Source organism: Hemitrygon akajei, chromosome 2 (genome assembly GCF_048418815.1).
Source record: "Hemitrygon akajei chromosome 2, sHemAka1.3, whole genome shotgun sequence".
NCBI lineage: Eukaryota > Metazoa > Chordata > Chondrichthyes > Myliobatiformes > Dasyatidae > Hemitrygon > Hemitrygon akajei.
This window is the reverse complement of record NC_133125.1, coordinates 56,014,692-56,033,074: the sequence shown is the minus strand read 5'-3', so window position 1 is coordinate 56,033,074 and position 18,383 is coordinate 56,014,692.

The window sequence follows — 18,383 nt, the reverse complement described above, 5'->3', positions numbered from 1 at the left end:
ATGACCTGGGTGATGGGGACCCCTGATGATGGATGTTGCTTTCCTGTGACAACACTCCATGAATACGTGCTCATTGATGCGGAGGGTTTTACTTGTGATGGACTGGGCCGTATCCAGTACTTTGTGTAGGATTTTCCATTCAAGGGCATTGGTGTTTCCATACCAGGCTGTGATCCAACAAGTCAATATACTCTCCACACATCTATTGAAGTTTGTCAAAGTTTTACAAGTCAAATCAAAACTTTGAGAGCTTCTAAGTAGAGGTGCTACCATGTTTTCTTTGTAATTGCACTTATGTGCTCAGGGCAGTTTCTCTGAAATTATAACACCAAGGAATTTAAAATTGCTGACCCACCCCGCCTCTGAAGTGATGAAGGATTTTAATGGAGTAAATAAGAAGAAATAGTTTCCAATGACTAAAGAGACAGTAACACAGATTGAGAACATTATCCAAAGATTCTAAAAAGGTTGAGTACAGTCCGAATCGAGGCGACTATTCCCAGGTCCGAGAACATATCTATGCAATAATGCCCTGGACCAAGAGCAAGGAACAAGCGCAGGCTTGGCCAATTTAAGCACCAGGCCAGATTGAGAAGATCAAGGTGTTGGGGTCAAAGGAGAGAGAAAAGACACTCACTGCTCGCAACATTTACCCATCTCTGACTGAGCTGAGGCTGTGGCCAGCAACTAACAGGTTCAGCTATGGCTGGCTCCGTGGCTGTGGACTCCCTTTCATGAACTTCAGTTTTGAATGTTACTTGCTTACTTTTATTGTTTGCACAATATTTTTCTGTTCTGCACTTTGGGCGTTTGACAGTCTCCTTTTTTCATGGGTTCTATTGGGTTTCTTTGTTTTGCGGCTGCCTGTAAGGAGACAGACCTCAAGGTTGTCATACATATATTGATAATAATTGTACTTCAAATTTTAACTTTCTTGGAAAACTAGTTTATTTTCCTCAAAGAAACAAGATAAAATTCCTACTGTGAGTGAGCTGACTGTCTGCCTACCTCCAGATTCTTGCAACAATCAAACATTATGAAAAGCAATGTCATAGGCAATTTTGTTTTCAGCGTCCGATTACTGATTCAGAGCCTTAGTCACTTGTTACAAGAAACATACAGTGCAGAAACAAGTTGTTTTTCTTAAAATGCCTATGCTTGTGTTTAATTGATGGTACCTTGTACATTTTAAATAACACTATCTGTTCTTTACTTCTCCCCTATCCCTCCCGGTTTCACCTATCGCCTTGTGTTTCCCCCATCCCCTCTAGACCCCCCCCCCCCACCTTTTAGATCTACTCCTCATCTTTATTCTCCAGTCCTGCTGAAGGGTCTCAGTCCAAAATTGTGACTGTACACTTTTCCTGGCCTGCTGAGTTCCTCCAGCATTTTGTGTGCGTTGCTTGAATGAGGTATTTATTCAGATCCAATGGAACAATCTGCTTTTAAACTTGAGTCTTGTAGCAATTCCAAATGACATTGCATAGATTTACCTCATATAAAGTAGATTAAGCGGTCTAAATTCTCTACGAACTCTCAACTTTTCCGGCATTATTCGAAGAAACAAGCTGTTGAATTGATTGCTGTAGAATATGTGATTTAAGAGCAATTATGAAATATTTCTAATAACTATGTTATACTATATTTTGAAAGGCAACACAAATAGTTACCGTATGTATTTTGCACATTTTCATGCAATTACTGACTTCCATTTTCCACTGTCTCAACTCAAAAATTATATGGAAGAGATTTTCGCCAGCGTATATCTCCTAACTTGACTATGTACTCCACACTAATCTCCTGACTTCTAATTATTAATACTACATGATGAAAAATTCTACTGCCTGAGCCCTAATTCATGCCAATTTCCTTTCACATATTACTCATGTGCTTGCCTACATTAACTCTCAATTAAGCAACACTTCTTGTAAAACTGCCATCCTTGTTTTTCAATCCTTCATTGCCTTTCCCCTCACTTTCTCTAATCTCCTGAAGCCCCTTTAAATTTCAATATATCTGCATTCATCTTATTCCAGCCATTTTCTCATTCTTGAATTTAATTACTCTACATTTTGAAAGAACTAAGCTTGGAAAATCTCTATTATATGTCTCTCTGTCTCCATTTTTGACAGTTAATCTACCAATTTATATCTTTGCACGTGGCTTGGCATTATTTTGGAATTAATGGCAATTCTATGAAACACAATGTGATATTTTGCTATGTTGGAGGTGTTGCAAAATTAAAAGTTCTTGATGTTGTAAGATAAGAGCTTTAATATATTTTCCCAAAACTGAAATCTAGCTTTACCGTGCAGTTTTAAGAAACAACTCCCTATGGAGTGGGGAAACACTGAAATATTCCATATATATCAAAACTGTCCTGGCTCTCTCATGAGTCATTACAGCACATCTCCCAGAACTTGCCAGAGGTCTGCTGGAAGCTGGACAGAGAGCCTGAAATAGCTGTCTGCTGTTGAGAGGCTGCTGTCAAATTGAAACCAGACCCAGCACCCAGTTATTCACATTGAGCCCAGGGACTGACTTCTGTCAACGCTTGGGCCTCTTGTTTCAAGTACATGCTGCCTCTGCCCAACCAAAATAAATCCAGACTAATTTCTGCCACTATTGCTCTAAGTGATTGCTGTTCTGAATCTAATAGGATGGCCCTTGAAAGCTAAAAATAAATCATCTTAAATTCGGTTTACTTCTCTTATCTTTACATTTGTTTTCCCCTTGACTGTTGTCTTTTGTGTGACTGATGAATACACTTCTATTCTAAGCTTTACAGTTTCCATGCAGTCTCTTGCCATTTTAAATAAAAGCTCTTAAGATGTCTTATACCAGGTTAGCAAATACAAGAAATACAATGATATGCTTAGAATGAAATGTGACCATCCTGTTGCTGATTAAATCTGCTCAAAAATCAAATTAGTGAAAAATAATGGAAATAACCTTGAAACTCAATTGTAAAATTTCATGTGGTGATGTCTCAGCCATCAGCATTTTTTCAACGGCAGAATTTTCTTTGACAAAAGCTACTTCTGATGTTTGACTAGAATTGTACATGGGCAGGAAGTCTATTAAGGCAGTGAACCATAAGACTATAAGATATAGGAACAGAAGTAGGACATTCAGCCCATCAAGTCTGTTCTACCATTCAATCATGGGTTGATCAAATTCTTCCAGTCATCCCCACTCCCCTGCCTTCTCCCCATACCCTTTGATGCCCCAGCTAATGAAGAATCTATCTATCTCTGCCTTAAATTAACCCAATGACTTGGCCTCCACAGCCACTCATGGCAACAAATTTTACGGATTTACTACCCTCTGACTAAAGTAATTTCTCCACATCTCTGTTCTAAATAGACATCCTTCAATACTGAAATCATGCCCCCTTGTCCTAGAATCCCCTACCATGAGAAATAACTTGGCCATATCTAATCTGTTCAGGCCTTTTAACATTTGGAATGTTTCTATGAGATCCCCAGAACTCCAGGGAATACAGCCGAAGAGCTGCCAGACATTCCTCATACAGTAACCCTTTCATTCCTGGAATCATGCACGTGAATCTTCTCTGAACCCTCTCCAATGTCAGTACAACCTTTCTAAAATAAAGAACCCAAAACTGTACACAATACTCCAAGTGTGGTCTCCCGAGTGCCTTATAGAGCCTCAACATCACAGCCCTGCTCTTATATTCTATACCTCGAGAAATGAATGCCAACCTTCTTCACCACCAACTCAACCTGGAGGTTAACCTTTAGGGTATCTTGCACAAGGACTCCCAAGTCCCTTTACATCTCTGCATTTTGAATTCTGTCCCCATCTATATAATAGTCTGCCTGTTTATTTCTTCCACCAAAGTGCATGACCATGCACTTTCCAACATTGTATTTCATTTGCCACTTCTTTGCCCATTCCCCTAAACTACCTAAGTCTCTCTGCAGGCTCTCTGTTTCCTGAACGTTACCTGCTCCTCGACCTATCTTTGTATCATCAACAAATTTAGCCAAAAATCTATTAATCCCATAGTCCAAATTATTGACGTTAATCGTAAAAAGCAGTGGTCCCAACACCGGCCCCTGTGGAACTCCACGGGTAACTGGCAGCCAGTCAGCATAGGATCCTTTTATTCCGACTCTCAGTTTTCCACCAATCAGCCAATGCTCCATCCATGTTAGTAAATCCCTTGTAATTCCATAGGCTCTATTCTTGCTAAGCAGCCTCATGTGCGGCACCTTGTCAAAAGCCTTCTGAAAATCCAAGTACACCACATCTACTACATCTCCTTTATCTACCTTCAACTCTCTTTTACCCTTTATATATTTTAAAAGCTTTCAGTATCTTCTTTGATATTAGTCACCAGCTTCCTTTCATAATTCATCTTTTCCTTCCTAATGACCTCCTTAGTTTTCTTCTGAAAATGTTTGAAAGCTTCCCAATCCTCTACCTTCCTACTAGCTTTGGCTTCCTTGTATGTCCTCTCTTTTGCTTGAACTTTGGCTCTAACTTCACTTGTCAACCAAGGTAGCATCCTTCTTCCTTTCAAAAATTTCTTCTTATTTGGAATATGTCTGCCTTGCACTTCTATCATTTTTCACAGAAACTCCAGCTATTGCTGCTCTGCCATCTTTCCTGCTAGCGTCTCTTTCCAGTCAACCTTCACCAGTTCCCCTCTTATCCCATTGTGATTTCCTTTATTCCACTGAAATACTGACACATTGGAATTTAGTTTCTCCTTCCCAAATTTCAAAGTAAACTTGATCATATTGTGATCACTGTACCCAAAGGGTTCCTTAACCTTAAGCTCCCTTATCAACTCTGGATCATTGCACAACACCCAATCCAGCACAGCTGATCCCCTAGTGGGCTCAACAACAAGCTGTTCTAAAAAGTTATCCCTTAGACATTCTACAAATTCTCTCCCTTGAGGTCCAGTACTGGCCTGCTTTTCCCAATCCACTTTCATGTTAAAATCGCCAACGATTACCATGGCATTGCCCTTCTGACACGCCTCTTCTATCTTCTGCAGTAATTTGTAATCCACACCTGGCTGCTGTTTGGAGGCCTGTATACAGCTGCCATGAGGGTCCTTTTACCCTTGCCATTTCTTAACTCAACCCATAGAGACTCTACACCTTCCAATCCTATGTTATCCCTTTCTAGTGATTTAATATTATTTCTTATACACGGCCACATCATCCCCTCTGCTTACTAATCTATCTTTCTGAGACACCGTATATTCTTGGATGTTCAGCTCCCAATGGCAGCCATCCTTTATCCAAGTTTCAGAGATGGCCACAACGTCATACTTGCTAATCTGTAGCTGAATTTCAAGATCGTTCTTTTTATTTCTTATGCTGCATGCATTCAAATTTAACTCTTTCAGTCCAGTATTTGTTGCTTTTTGTTCTAACTGTACCATGCTGCTATTGCCCTGTAACTCATCCCACAGGATGTGGTTATGCCTCATCTCCTGCGGGTCCTTTCTATCATCTCTGTTGCACACTATCTTTGATTTATTTCAGTTTACTCCTTCCTCAGCCCTATTGCTCCGGTTCCCATGCCCCTGCCAAATTAGTTTAAAGCGAAGCTGTGTTAAGATACATCAGCCTCAAACACAAGTCTAAACATTCCTCAGCAAAGCAGTCAAAGAAAGAGTCTGAAGTCAGGAATTAGCAACATTCATCAAAGTCATCCAGAAGATAGCAGGTCACAGAATACAAATCAGAGGAGTGTTTTTACCGGAAATAGGTAAAGCAAAGATTGGGAGGAGCATAAAAACAATGGAATGAAGAAAAACTGAGGTAGAAAAGTGGTACAGAGCTAGACTCTTGAGGGTTTGGCAAGTTCCAGCTGCAGAAATGCCAATACAAAGGTTTGACAAAAACAACCCTTCTTTTATTTTGCTTCTACCCTAGCTACAGTTGAAAAAGAACATCCTAAGGCCAAACCTCGTCATCCATTTCACACTAGTACACAGAAAAAATAATTACTATTTAACTCTAAAGGAATATAATATAAGTTGTTCGCCCTCATAATTGCTACACAACCACACATTATCTTGGACTCATTATTAAGATGGACCTTTCATATTTTAATTGCATTTTCAAATTTCAAATGGAATTGCAATGATATGGAGAGACAAATGTAAAAGCTAAAGTGGGGTAGAAATGAAGAGATATTGGTTAATAACTGAATGATTAGGATTTTCTGAGGTAGGTAAATCACCATAAATTCTGAAAACTTAGTGGATAAAAAGTGGATAACCAATCCATGATTCAATAAACACAAAAATACAACTGCAGATGCTGTGAATCAAAGAATAAGTACACAACGCTGGAAGAACTCAGATGCTGCCTGACCTGCTGAATTCTTCCAACGTTGTGTATGATTCAATAAAACAAGGTCAACTTACCTCACCTAGGGGTTAAGTTGGAGTTATGTTCAGATCGATAAGAGCCTGAAAACCACCTTAATCTTCATGATTTATTGTCTATGTTTGTTTGTATATTATTTCTAGCTACTAAGTTCATCTTTCTTTTATTAATTGAGGAAACACAAGGAAGATACCTAGACCCAAACTGGAGGATGTCAGAAAGACAGAAAAACAACAACATAATTCAAAAGTTGTGTGTACAGTATTTGATGTCCTGTCTGTCAATGTCAAAGTTAAAGTACATTTATTATTAATGTGCATATACCACATACAACCTTGAGATTCATCTTCTTGCAGGCTGCCAATAGACAAAGAAGCACAATAGAATCCACAAAAAGCCCCACATCACGTAGACCAATGGGTGAAAAAAGAATAAATCATGCAAGCTATTAAAAAGAAATAATACACAGAACATGAACCGCTGAGTCCCTTAAAGTTAGTCCACAACCATGGAGTCGGTTCAGCACTGAGGTGAGTGCCTATAGCTGCAGAGTCAGTTCAGAGCTGAGGTGAGTGTCAATACCTGCAGGCCACAGCTGCAGAGTCAGTTCAGAGCTGAGGTGAGTGTCAATACCTGCAGGCCACAGCTGCAGAGGTCAGTTCAGAGCTGAGGTGAGTAAAGCCTTACGGAGTAGTAATCTAAACACCAGTTCAACCTTTGCCCTTGGCCTCGATGTCTTAATCTTTTTAATCTGCCTTGGCACTTTAATCGGCTAAACTTCGGTTCATTTTCCACACTGGGGCCCGGGCCCCGTCATATCAATCAGGCCCCAAGTCTGTTCCAGTAATGGCCTCCATGACAGCTCCTTCAATCTCAAGAGTCCAGCTCACTGAAACCTTCAGGATACTGCAAACACAGCAGGTCGTACAGACAGTTCTAAAGCACAACTGCTAAAGGGAAATTACTGGCATAAGACCCTGTATGGTGAGGGAATGAATTATCTCCACAAAGCTGAGGCCCTGAAAATAATTACTTACATAAATATGCACACCAGACTAGATGATACGAAGAGTCATGTGGCAAAATAGGAAAAGACAAAAAGATCCTGATAGGTTAGAACAGAAGCAAGTTATTTGAATAAGCTCTCAAGAAAAAGACGGCAGAATTTTGTACTGCCTTACTATAAAAAGTCATGGATCTTATTTTCAGTACACTCAGACAGAAGTAACAGTTCCCTTTTGGATTAATTGCTTCATGTGTTGGGTGCAAGGAAGGTACCTCATGTGCCAGCCTCAAGACAAACTACATGTAGGACATCAGATATACCATGATATAACATGGGTGTATGCAGCAGTCACATTATTTGTCCCTTGCAGCACCAGTCATCTTGGGCTTTGTATTGCTTTATACCAAGCACACTTACTTGGTAGCTTTTCACACTTGAACTCATATGTCATTGTTTTGCAGACTTCTAAATTATTTATGCTTTGGAGAAAGCTTGCGTGACTGCAGAGTTCTATACATAGAACTGTTTATTATTTAAATTAATCCAGGGGTTCCCTGGAGTTCGATTCTCTCTCCAGCTCTGTTCTCCCTTCAGCTCACTGAAATCCTTCAGTCATCATTTAAATCTGTCCTGTCCTCTCTTCCTGCTGATTCTACCCTCAACATACTTCCAATCACACCACCCTGCAACCTTCAAGTGCCTCACAATAAAGGAGAAAAATCATTATAGTGCTCAGCCATAAAAATCCTGTTTCCCAGAGGCCATCATTTCAATTCCTGTCCCGTTGCCCGGTCCGACATTTCAGTCCATGGCTTCTTCTTCTGCAACAATGAGGCCACTCTCAGGTTGGGGAGCAACAGCTCATATTCCGTCTGGGTAGCCTCCAACCTGATTTCTCAAACTTCCAGTAACTGTCTCCCCTCTCCCTTCTCCATTTCTCCACACCTTCCTATCACATCCCCATGATGTTCCTCTTCCTTCTCTTTCTCCCATGACCCATTCCCCTCTCCTATCTGATTCCTCCTTCTCTAGCCCTTTATCTTTTCCACCTATCACCTCCTAGCTTCTTACTTCATCCCCACTCCCCCACCCATCTTACTTCACCTATCACCTCCCAGATTCTTACTACATCCCCACTCCCCCGTCCATCTGACTTCACCCATTACCTTCTAGATTCTCCTCCTTACCCTTCCCCCTGCTTCTTATTCTGGCATCTTTGCCCCTTCCTGTCCAGCCCTGATGAAAGATCCCAGTCCAACATGTCAACTGTTTATTCATTTCCATAGCCTGACCTGCTGAGTTTCTCCAGCATTTTGTGTGTGTTGCAAAATCATTATATTTTGATTTTCTCTGTGCTCTTCAATAGGTCACAGAAGATCTGGTGGCTGCTAACATGTGAGCTCTTAAAGTTGTGTTTCTGGAAGGACAATTGGTGAAAGTACATGATCTATAAAAATTAATTACAGCTAGAATCGCTTGTCCTTTTTGAAGGCAACATTAGAACATTGAACAACACAGCACACTACAGACCCTTCAGTCTATCATGTTGTGCTGACCCTTTAACCTACTCCAAGATCAATCAGAATCAGGTTTATTATCACTGGCATGTGACGTGAGATTTGTTAACTTAGCAGCAGCAGTTCAATGCAATATATAATCTAGCAGAGAGAAAAAAATTTAAACATAATAATAATAAATAAACAAGTAAATCAAATACGTATATTGAATAGATTTTTTAAAACATGCAAAAATAGAAATACTGTATATTAAAAAACAGTGAGGTAGTGTCCAAAGATTCAATGTCCATTTAGGAATTGATGGCAGAGGGGAAGAAGCTGTTCCTGAATAGCTGAGTGTGTGCCTTCAGGCTTCTGTACCTCCTACTTGATGGTAACAGTGAGAAAAGGGCATGCCCTGGGTGCTGGAGGTCCTTAATAATGGGTGCTGCCTTTCTGACACACCGCTCCCTAAAGATGTCTTGGGTACTTTGTAGGCTAGTACCCAAGATGGAGCTGACTAAATTTACGACCCTCTGCAGCTTCTTTTGGACCTGTGCAGTAGCCCCTCCATACCAGACAGTGATGCAGCCTGTCAGAATGCTCTCCACAGTACAACTATAGAAGTTTTTGAGTGTATTTGTTGACATGCCAAGTCCCTTCAAACTCCTAATAAGGTATAGCTGCTGTCTTGCCTTCTTTATAACTATATCGATATGTTGGGACCAGGTAAGATCCTCAAAGATCTTGACACCCAGGAACTTTAAGTTGCTCACTCTGTCCACTTCTGATCCCTCTATGAGGATTGCTATGTGTTCCTTCGTCTTACCCTTCCTGAAATCCACAATCAGCTCTTTCATCCTAATGACGTTGTGTGCCAGGTTGTTACTGCAGCACCATTCCACTAGTTGGCATATCTCACTCCTGTACGCCCTCTCGTCACCACCTGAGATTCTACCAACAATGGTTGTATCATCAGCAAGTTTATAGATAATATTTGAGCTATGTCTGGCCACAATCATGTGTATACAGAGAGTAGAGCAGTGGGCTAAGCACACACCCCTGAGGTGCGCCAGTGTTGATTGTCAGCAAGGAGGATATGTTATCATCAATCCACACAGATTGTGGTCTTCCGGTTAGGAAGTCAAGGATCCAATTGCAGAGGGAGGTACAGCGGCCCAAGTTCTACAACTTCTCAATTAGGATTGTGGGAATGTTGGTATTAAATGCTGTGCTATAGTCGATGAACAGTATCCTGACATCGGTGTTTGTGTTTCTCAGGTGGTCTAAGGCCACGTGAAGAGTCATTGAGATTGCATCTGCCGTTGACATATTGTGGTGTTAGGCAAATTGCAATGGGTCCAGGTCATTGCTGAGGCAGGAGCTCAGTCTAGTCATGACCAACCTCACAAAGCATTTCATCACTGTCGATGTCAGTGCTACCGGGTGATAGTCATTAAGGCAGCCCACATTATTGTTCATAGACACTGGTATAATTGTCACCTTTTTGAAGCAGGTGGGAACTTCTGCCTGTACTAGTGATAAATTGAAAATGTCCTTGAACAATCCCAATAGTTGGTTGGCACAGGTTTTCAGAGCCTTACCAGGTACTCCATCAGGGCCTTCCTCCTTGCAAGGATTCACTCTCTTTAAAGACAGCCTAACATCGGCCTCTGAGACAGAGATCACAGGGTCATCAGGTGCAGCAGGGATCTTCACAGCTGTAATTGTGTTCTCCTTTTCAAAGTGGGCATAGAAGGCATTGAGTTCATCTGGTAGTGAAGCCTTGCTTCCATTCATGCTATTGGGTTTCACTTTGTAGGAAGTAATGTCTTGCAGACACTGCCAGAGTAGCCATGCATCTGATGTTACCTCCAACCTCGTTTGAAATTGTCTCTTCACCCTTGAAATAGCCCTCTGCAAATCATACCTGGTTTTCTGGTACAGGCTTGGGTCGCCAGACTTGAATGCCACAGATCCAGCCTTCAGCAGACGATGAACCTCCTGGTTCATCCATGGATTTTCGTTTTGGAACGTACAGTAAGTCTTTGTGGGCACACACTCATCCACACAGGTTTTAATGAAGTCAGTAACAACTTCAGCATACTCCATCCAGGTTCGAAGATGAATCCCTGAATACAGTCCAGTCCACCGATTCAAAGCAGTCCTGTAAGTGCTCCTGTGCTTCCCTTGTCCATACCTCTTGGTCCTCACTGCTGGTGCTGCAGTCTTCAGTCTCTGCCTATGCTCAGGGATTAGAAGTACAGCCAGATGATCAGACTTCCGGAAGTGAGGGCATGGAATAGCATGGTGGCATTCTTGATGGTGGTGTAACAATGGTCCAGTGTGGTGTTTCCTCTGGTGTTGCAAGTAATCTGCTGATAGTAATTGCTTAGTAATCTTTTCAGACTGGCTGGGTTAAAATCTCCCAAAACAATGGTGAAGATGTTAGGGTGCACAGTTTCATGCATGTTGATCCCATTGCTCAGATCATCTAAAGCCGCTTGACATTGGCCTGAAGTGGAATGTAAACTGCTACCAAACTGACCCCGGAGAACTGCCATAGTGTGTAAAAAGGACGGCACTTTACTGCTAGATATTCCAGGTCTGGTGAGCTGAATTGGGACGGCACTGATATATTCTTTCCCTCCCACATGGCCCTCCATTTTTCTTTCATTCATGTGCCTGTTAAGAGACTCTTAAACGTCCCCAATGTATTTGCCTTTACCACCCCTCCTGACAGCCCGTTCCATGCACCTATCACTCTCCATGTAAAAAATCTGTCTCTGACATCCCCCTTCTTCCCAACACCTTAAAGTTATGCCCCCTTGCATTAACCATTTCTGCCCTGGGTAAAAGACTCTGGGTATCAAACTGATCTATGCCTCTTATCATCTTGAACACCACTATCTAGTCACCTTTCATCATCCTCGTCAACAAAGAGTAATGCTCCAGCTCACTCAACTTATCCTCATAAGTATGAATGTTAAATGGGAAAATATGCAAAAAATGTTAATATATTAATAGCACAATAAATGGATGGTGAATGCAGGTTAGCCTACCCACCTGGTATCATTATCAATGCATTTACCCACACTGGCTTCATGGTACTGTGAAATATTTCAATATAAAAGTTTGATTATAGTATGCTTTGAATGTAAGGAATAACACAATGACACACAAGGTGCACAGTACCCTCGGCAACTGAGGTACCCCTATAGAACCATTCAATACGATGATGAGGAAGGAGGTCATTCAGTCACCACATCCTTTCCAACTAAAAAGAGATCTCTGAACATTCTCAGTCTGCAGCCTTGCATTATGATACATCAAATACCCAACCAAGTATCTCTTACATTTATATTCCTGCCTCTATCCACCCATGAAGACAGTGCATTACAAGGCCTTGTGACTCTTCAGGTATTTTCCTCAAATCTCCTTTAATCCTTCCACAGATTAACCTTTCTCGGTCCACTCATTATTGGTGGCCAAGGTAGAGCTTTCCCTCCAGATGCTCTTACAAACTCCTCTTTCTAAATTAGTGTTTTCAGAAAGGAAACACCTGAATAAAGCGGCGGCCAGCAGTAAGTGACCTCATCCCTTTTCTAGGAGAATCAGAGTCAGCTTCTCTAACATACTGTATGTTATAAAATCTGTTTTCAACTCAGCGGAACAGTGCAAGACATAATAAGTGACTATAAGTCACAATAAGGAATATAACAAAATAAATGATATGTGCAACGAGTGAGTAAAACATAAGGTCTTGTTCATGGATTCATTGGGCATTCAGCAATCTGATGGCAGAGAGAAAGAAACTGTTTGTGAATCATTGAATATGTGTCTTCAGGCTCACATCCCTTCTCCCTGAAGGTAGAAATGCAAAGAGGGCATGGTGAGGGTCGTTAATGATGGATGTTGCCTCCTTTGAAGATGTCCTCAGTGGTGGGGAGGCTAATGCTCATGATGGAACTAGTTGAGTTTTCAGCCCTCAGCAGCTTTCTCTGATTCTGGGCATTGGTGCCTCCATACCAAATAGTGAAATGACCCGTCAGAATGCTTTCCATGTATAAATTTGTTAGAGTCTTTGGTGACATACCAAATCTCCTCAAGCTCCTAATGAAATATAGGCATATCTGCTTCAATGTGTGAGGACCAGGATAGATTTTCAGAGATGTTGACACCCAGGGACTTGAAGCTGCTTGCCCTCACTACTGCTGACCTCCTCGATGAGCACTGGTACGTACTCTCTGCTTTAGAACAGAAAGTGAGGATGTTGACCTGGGAATTGTGGTGTTGAGTGCCTGATATGGCAGAGGAGATTCCTCATGACAACGGGGGAACCGGTGCAGCTTGCAAGTCTTGACAATTGAGGAAAAGAAAGAACATGTATTCATGAGGGCAGATCCCAAACAGACCAATTAGTCAGCTGAACATTGCCTCCATACCCAGCTAATTAGCTAAGTATCAACAAGGTGGAAGGAGCCCTTGCTACAAAACCAAAGATGGAAATTGCGCAGTACAGATTAGTCTGCTTGCTGCTTGAGGATTTACTGACCAGAATTTGGGATCTTACAGTGCTTTCCATCAGCTTTGCACTGTACCCTTCAATGGACATCTGGTCTGGACACAGGAAGATACAGTATTCACTCCTTACATCCATTTTCTCATTCCAAAAGCAAGGAGATATTACAGTGTAGTATTCTATTACGTTTCAAGGGCTCTTACTCTAACTATTATGAACCCTACTCACTAACTTTCCCTTCAGATTATCAAGAACAAAATGTTCTCAAGCATAAGGTACAGTGATTGGGCTGAGTTGATCTCAGATCTTGGCAGTTTACAAACATTTCATTGCCGTGTGAGGAGACTTCGTCAGTGCTCTGTTAATTGTGACGTGTCCAATGAACGTTTGGCTTTATGCACTTTTCAATCAGCTGATTGGACCTTATTTCAGAAACTCGATTGTGATGTGGGTAGGATATCTTGTCGCTGATTGCCTGTGTGGCAAACTTAGTGCATTGCGGTCTGGAATTCTGCCCGCATCAGCTCATAAATATGATTGAGGTCTACATGTTTGTTTACAGAATTGTACATGGAAAGCCATGCTTCTAGGAATTCACTTGCTGCCACGTGTTCACTTGCGCCATGACTTTCACGGATGCCTAGTCAAATTTGTGCCCCTCTCGATCTTCATGGGTAGAGACCAGGGAGAGTTGGTCATGCTATTTCACAGCCAGTTGATGTTCTTGGATCCTTGGGAAAGGTTTTCTCCCAGTTTTGCCAATGTAATATTTGCTGCAGTCCTGCATTGGGATTTGTAGAATGCATTGGTCTCATCCAGTAACTTGATTTATTCTTTTAGTCTACAAAGTACTTTCTTCAATGTCGCTGTTGACTTATGCATGACTGAAGTTCTATGTTCTTGGAGCATTCAGGCCATAATTTCCAAGATACTTTGAATGTATGGAAGGACAGCCAGTTTGGTCACTTCTTGGTTGGTGCATTGTCGACCTTATAGGTATCTTCGTATGAAGTTCCACAGGTATCCGTTTTGTGCAAAGACTTTAAAGAGATGTTTCTCCTCTTAATCCTTTAGTTCCACCATGCTGCAGTGTGTCTCTGCTCTTCAGAACAAAGTTTTGATACAGCTCTTCTTGTGTGCATTTGAGAAACTTCCATTTATCATAAGAGAACACATACAGATCAGATCCTAAATTGTCACAACTACCACCCAAACATCTCCTCACATGGTGACACAACATTTGTAAGTAAATTGCCAAGATCAGAGAACAACTCAACCCAATCATCAACCATTTGAGCGATATATCTTCTGAATTATTTCCAAAAAGTGCAGTCCCAACTGAATATCTCATCATCCAGTTCTGAAAAGGCATACATTCAGTCTGTGGTGAATCTAATAAGCTGTAGAAAGCTGACCTGCATTGAGCACAGATGAGGATGTGCAATGGCAAGCTGAATTGAAGTGGCCATGTTTTCACGGTGCATCATCTCATTTAGAACCAAAGCAGTGGAGAATAACACGCATATCAATCCAATTGGCATTCAAGTAGTTTGGACTGAGCAAATTTGCATTTCAAACCAGTGAAATCTCCAGTCAATCAGCAATGAGAAATCCCAGTTAATGAATCCTGTGCCCTCTTTCCCTTCCCTTAATAACATATCCCAGCATTTTCCTTTCTACTAATTTCAGGCTAACTGGTCTATAGTTCCTTGTTTTCTCTCCCCCTTCTTTATTAAATAATGGAGCTGTGTTTTCTGCTTTCTGGTCTCTGGGAAACATTCTAGGCTCTTTAGAATTCCATAAGATTACAAGCAATACATCCATTTCTCCAGAACCATTTTCTTGAAGACAGTAGGATGCAGGTCATTGGGTCCTAGAATTTATTGTCCTTCAGTCCCATTTGTTTCTCAATAATTTTTTACTGACAATTTCTTCAGCTCCTCATTCACTTCAAACTTGGAGCTCTCCATTCTCTTTGAAAAGTGTTCTCTTCTGTGAAGATTATACAAAATATCAGTTTAATTTTTTTGTCCTTTCCTTATGCCAAGGTGTTATTTTAATATCACTAAAATCCTCCGTAGTAACATTATTTTTTCTTTTTCAGTCAGATTTAATTTCCTTTCTTTCTGCAGTGTTCTTCCTACAACCTTCAGGATTTTAAAAACTCCAGCTTGGCACTCCTCTCTAATGATTCGACGTGTACAAGATGACTTTTAGCATTTCAAACAAATGCACCAGACTTTGAGTTTTGTTTTCATCATTGCTTCAATTTTTAGGAGTACCAGGAATATTAAGTGTGGAAACTTAAGGAGAAAGTGTAATGTATGGATCTATTTCTTTTAGAGCAGTGACCCCCCCCCCACCTTACCACTACATATGGATTGTTGCCTATGCTTGTGTATTAATCTGTGTCCATGCATACGTATTGATCTGTTGCCCACGCTTGTGTTTTGTTCTCCTTCTCTCTCTCTCGCTGCAATATGAATACACTAGTTAAAGCCATCCCCTGCATGCATGCCATTATTTAATTGACATATAGTTTTGCACAGACACAACAAATTGGTGATGAGTATGAACCTGAATGTCAGAGAATATTAGCAACTTCACTGACAGTTATGGGACGAAACAGTGAAAGGAACGAGTTAAAGAGTACAAAGGCCATCATGGACACTAACACTGGGGTGTGTGAATAGCTGCCTGCATTGTACACGGTGAAAGACATGCTGAATTTAAAGTGAAAGTAATGTGGCAATGACTTCAGTCGGGAAAGTTGACGAATTTGATAGCGCTAATGGGTGGGAGTCGTATATCGAGAGGGTTCAACTGTATTCTAATGCGAACAATGTGGAGGAGCAAAAGAAAGTATCCACATTTCTTAGCTTAATAGGTGCAAGGACGCACAATCTTTTACACAACTTAGTAACCCCAGCAAAGCCAGCAAGCAAGATATTCAATGAAATTGTTACAATTTTACAAAATCACTTGAGTTCTAACCCACGGGCAATAGCTGAGATATTTAGATTTTACAAAAAGAACCAGTCAAAAAATGAAAGCATTCCTGAATACATTGTAGAACTTTGCAAACTTTCCAGGTACTGTGACTTCAGAGATGGACTTTCTGATGTATTAAGGGAAAAGCTTGTATGTGGCACGCATCGTCAAAGCACACAAAAGAGGCTGCTGTCTGAAAAAGACAACCTTAGAACAGGCATTGGCTGTTGCAATATTATTAGAGACTGCAGCAAAGGATGCAGCATAACTACAGAAAAGGAAGTTAGAATGTGAAATGCACAAAATATTCCTGAATGTTGCAAAAAGCCAAAAATGTTATTGATGTGGCAAATCCTCCCATGATGCAAATGAGTGTTGGTTCAAAAAAAGGGTCTGCAGAGAGTGTCACAGACAAGGTCACATAGAGAGAGTGTGCAAATCAGACTAAAAGCACAGCCAAAGAGAAAAACCACACCGAGGGGTTTCACACACAAAACTAAGCAAATATGTAAAGTGACCAAATGTGAAACCGACAACACAGAGTCTGACAAAGGTGAGCTGGCATGCTTAGAATTGCACAGTATAACTGAAGCAGATCACAAAATCACGTGGATCGCAATAGAGGTATCTGGTGTAAAACTGAAAATGAAGCTGGGCATAGGGTCAGCTTTGTCTACAATTTCAGAGGCTCACTACAACAGTCTGTTTTCTAAGATAACATTAGCAAAGACCTCGGTGATGCTAAAGACTGACAAAGGTAAAAAAAAAGTGTCTCCCAAAGGCAAACTGAAAGTAAATGTGACATATGGAGACCAACACAACAGTTAGAGCTTTGTGTGTTGAAAAGTGGGAAGGCCAGCACTCTTCGGAGGTGAATGTTTAAGAAGAATCCAACTAGACTGGCGCTCAATCAAAGCTTTCAGTGTGACATCAAAAGGCAACTGTAGCCCAAGTGGTAGCACTAACCAGAGACTGGCACAGCTGCCTAATGCTAATGAGACGGGAATAGATAAACAGATCGAAAACTTGGCCAAAAGCTGTTCAGGATGCCAAAAGGTGCAAAACACACCCCCACAGGCACCGTTACACCCGTGGAAGTGGCCATCATCATCATGGCAAAGAGTACACATTGCCTTTTCTGGACCATTCAGGTACTCCAGGTTTCTGATTGCTGTGGATGCTCATTCAAAGTGGCAGTAAGTTATACCAATGAAGTCAGCCATGTCGGCATAGACTGTCTCCACTCTGAGGACTACCCTCACTGGAAATGGCTTACCTGAACAAATTGTGAGTGACAACGGACCACAGTACACATCAGAAGAACTCTGACTGTTCATGAAGGAAAATGGCACCAAACATTTCAAGTCAGCTCCTCACCACCCAGCAATAAAAGGGTTAGCTGAAAGGTTTATTCGAAGCTTCAGGAAGTCCATCAAAGCAATGGACAAGGAGGACATTTCTCTACAGCACAAGGCGGACAATTTCCTTTTTGTGCATCGGAACCCTCTTCGTGCAACAACAAATCAAAAACCTACAATGCTGTTCATGAACAGGAATCTGAGATCTCCCATAGACCTCCAGAAACCAGGTCTACAGAGGGAAGTACAGGATAAACAGTTCAGCCTTATGTCAAGAGAAGCAGCAAGAAGCTTCAAGATTGGACAGGAAGTCCAGAGAAGACAAGTGGACACCTGGTAAGATAGCTCACTGGACCACTGATGTACATAGTGGATGTTGGAGATCAGTCATGGAGACGTCATGTAGACCAGATACTAGATGCTCAACCAAAGAATACACCTGAGTCGACTGCATCCTACAAGAGGGCACATTACAGTCACCGGACTTACCTCTCAGTGATGATGTCACTGACAGCAACATGACATCAGAAATCAAGAATGTTGTCTAAGTCAAGATACCTACCAAACCTGATGCCACTGCACAGGTCCAGAGACACTACCCCGAAAGAAACAAAACGCCACCCAAAAGAA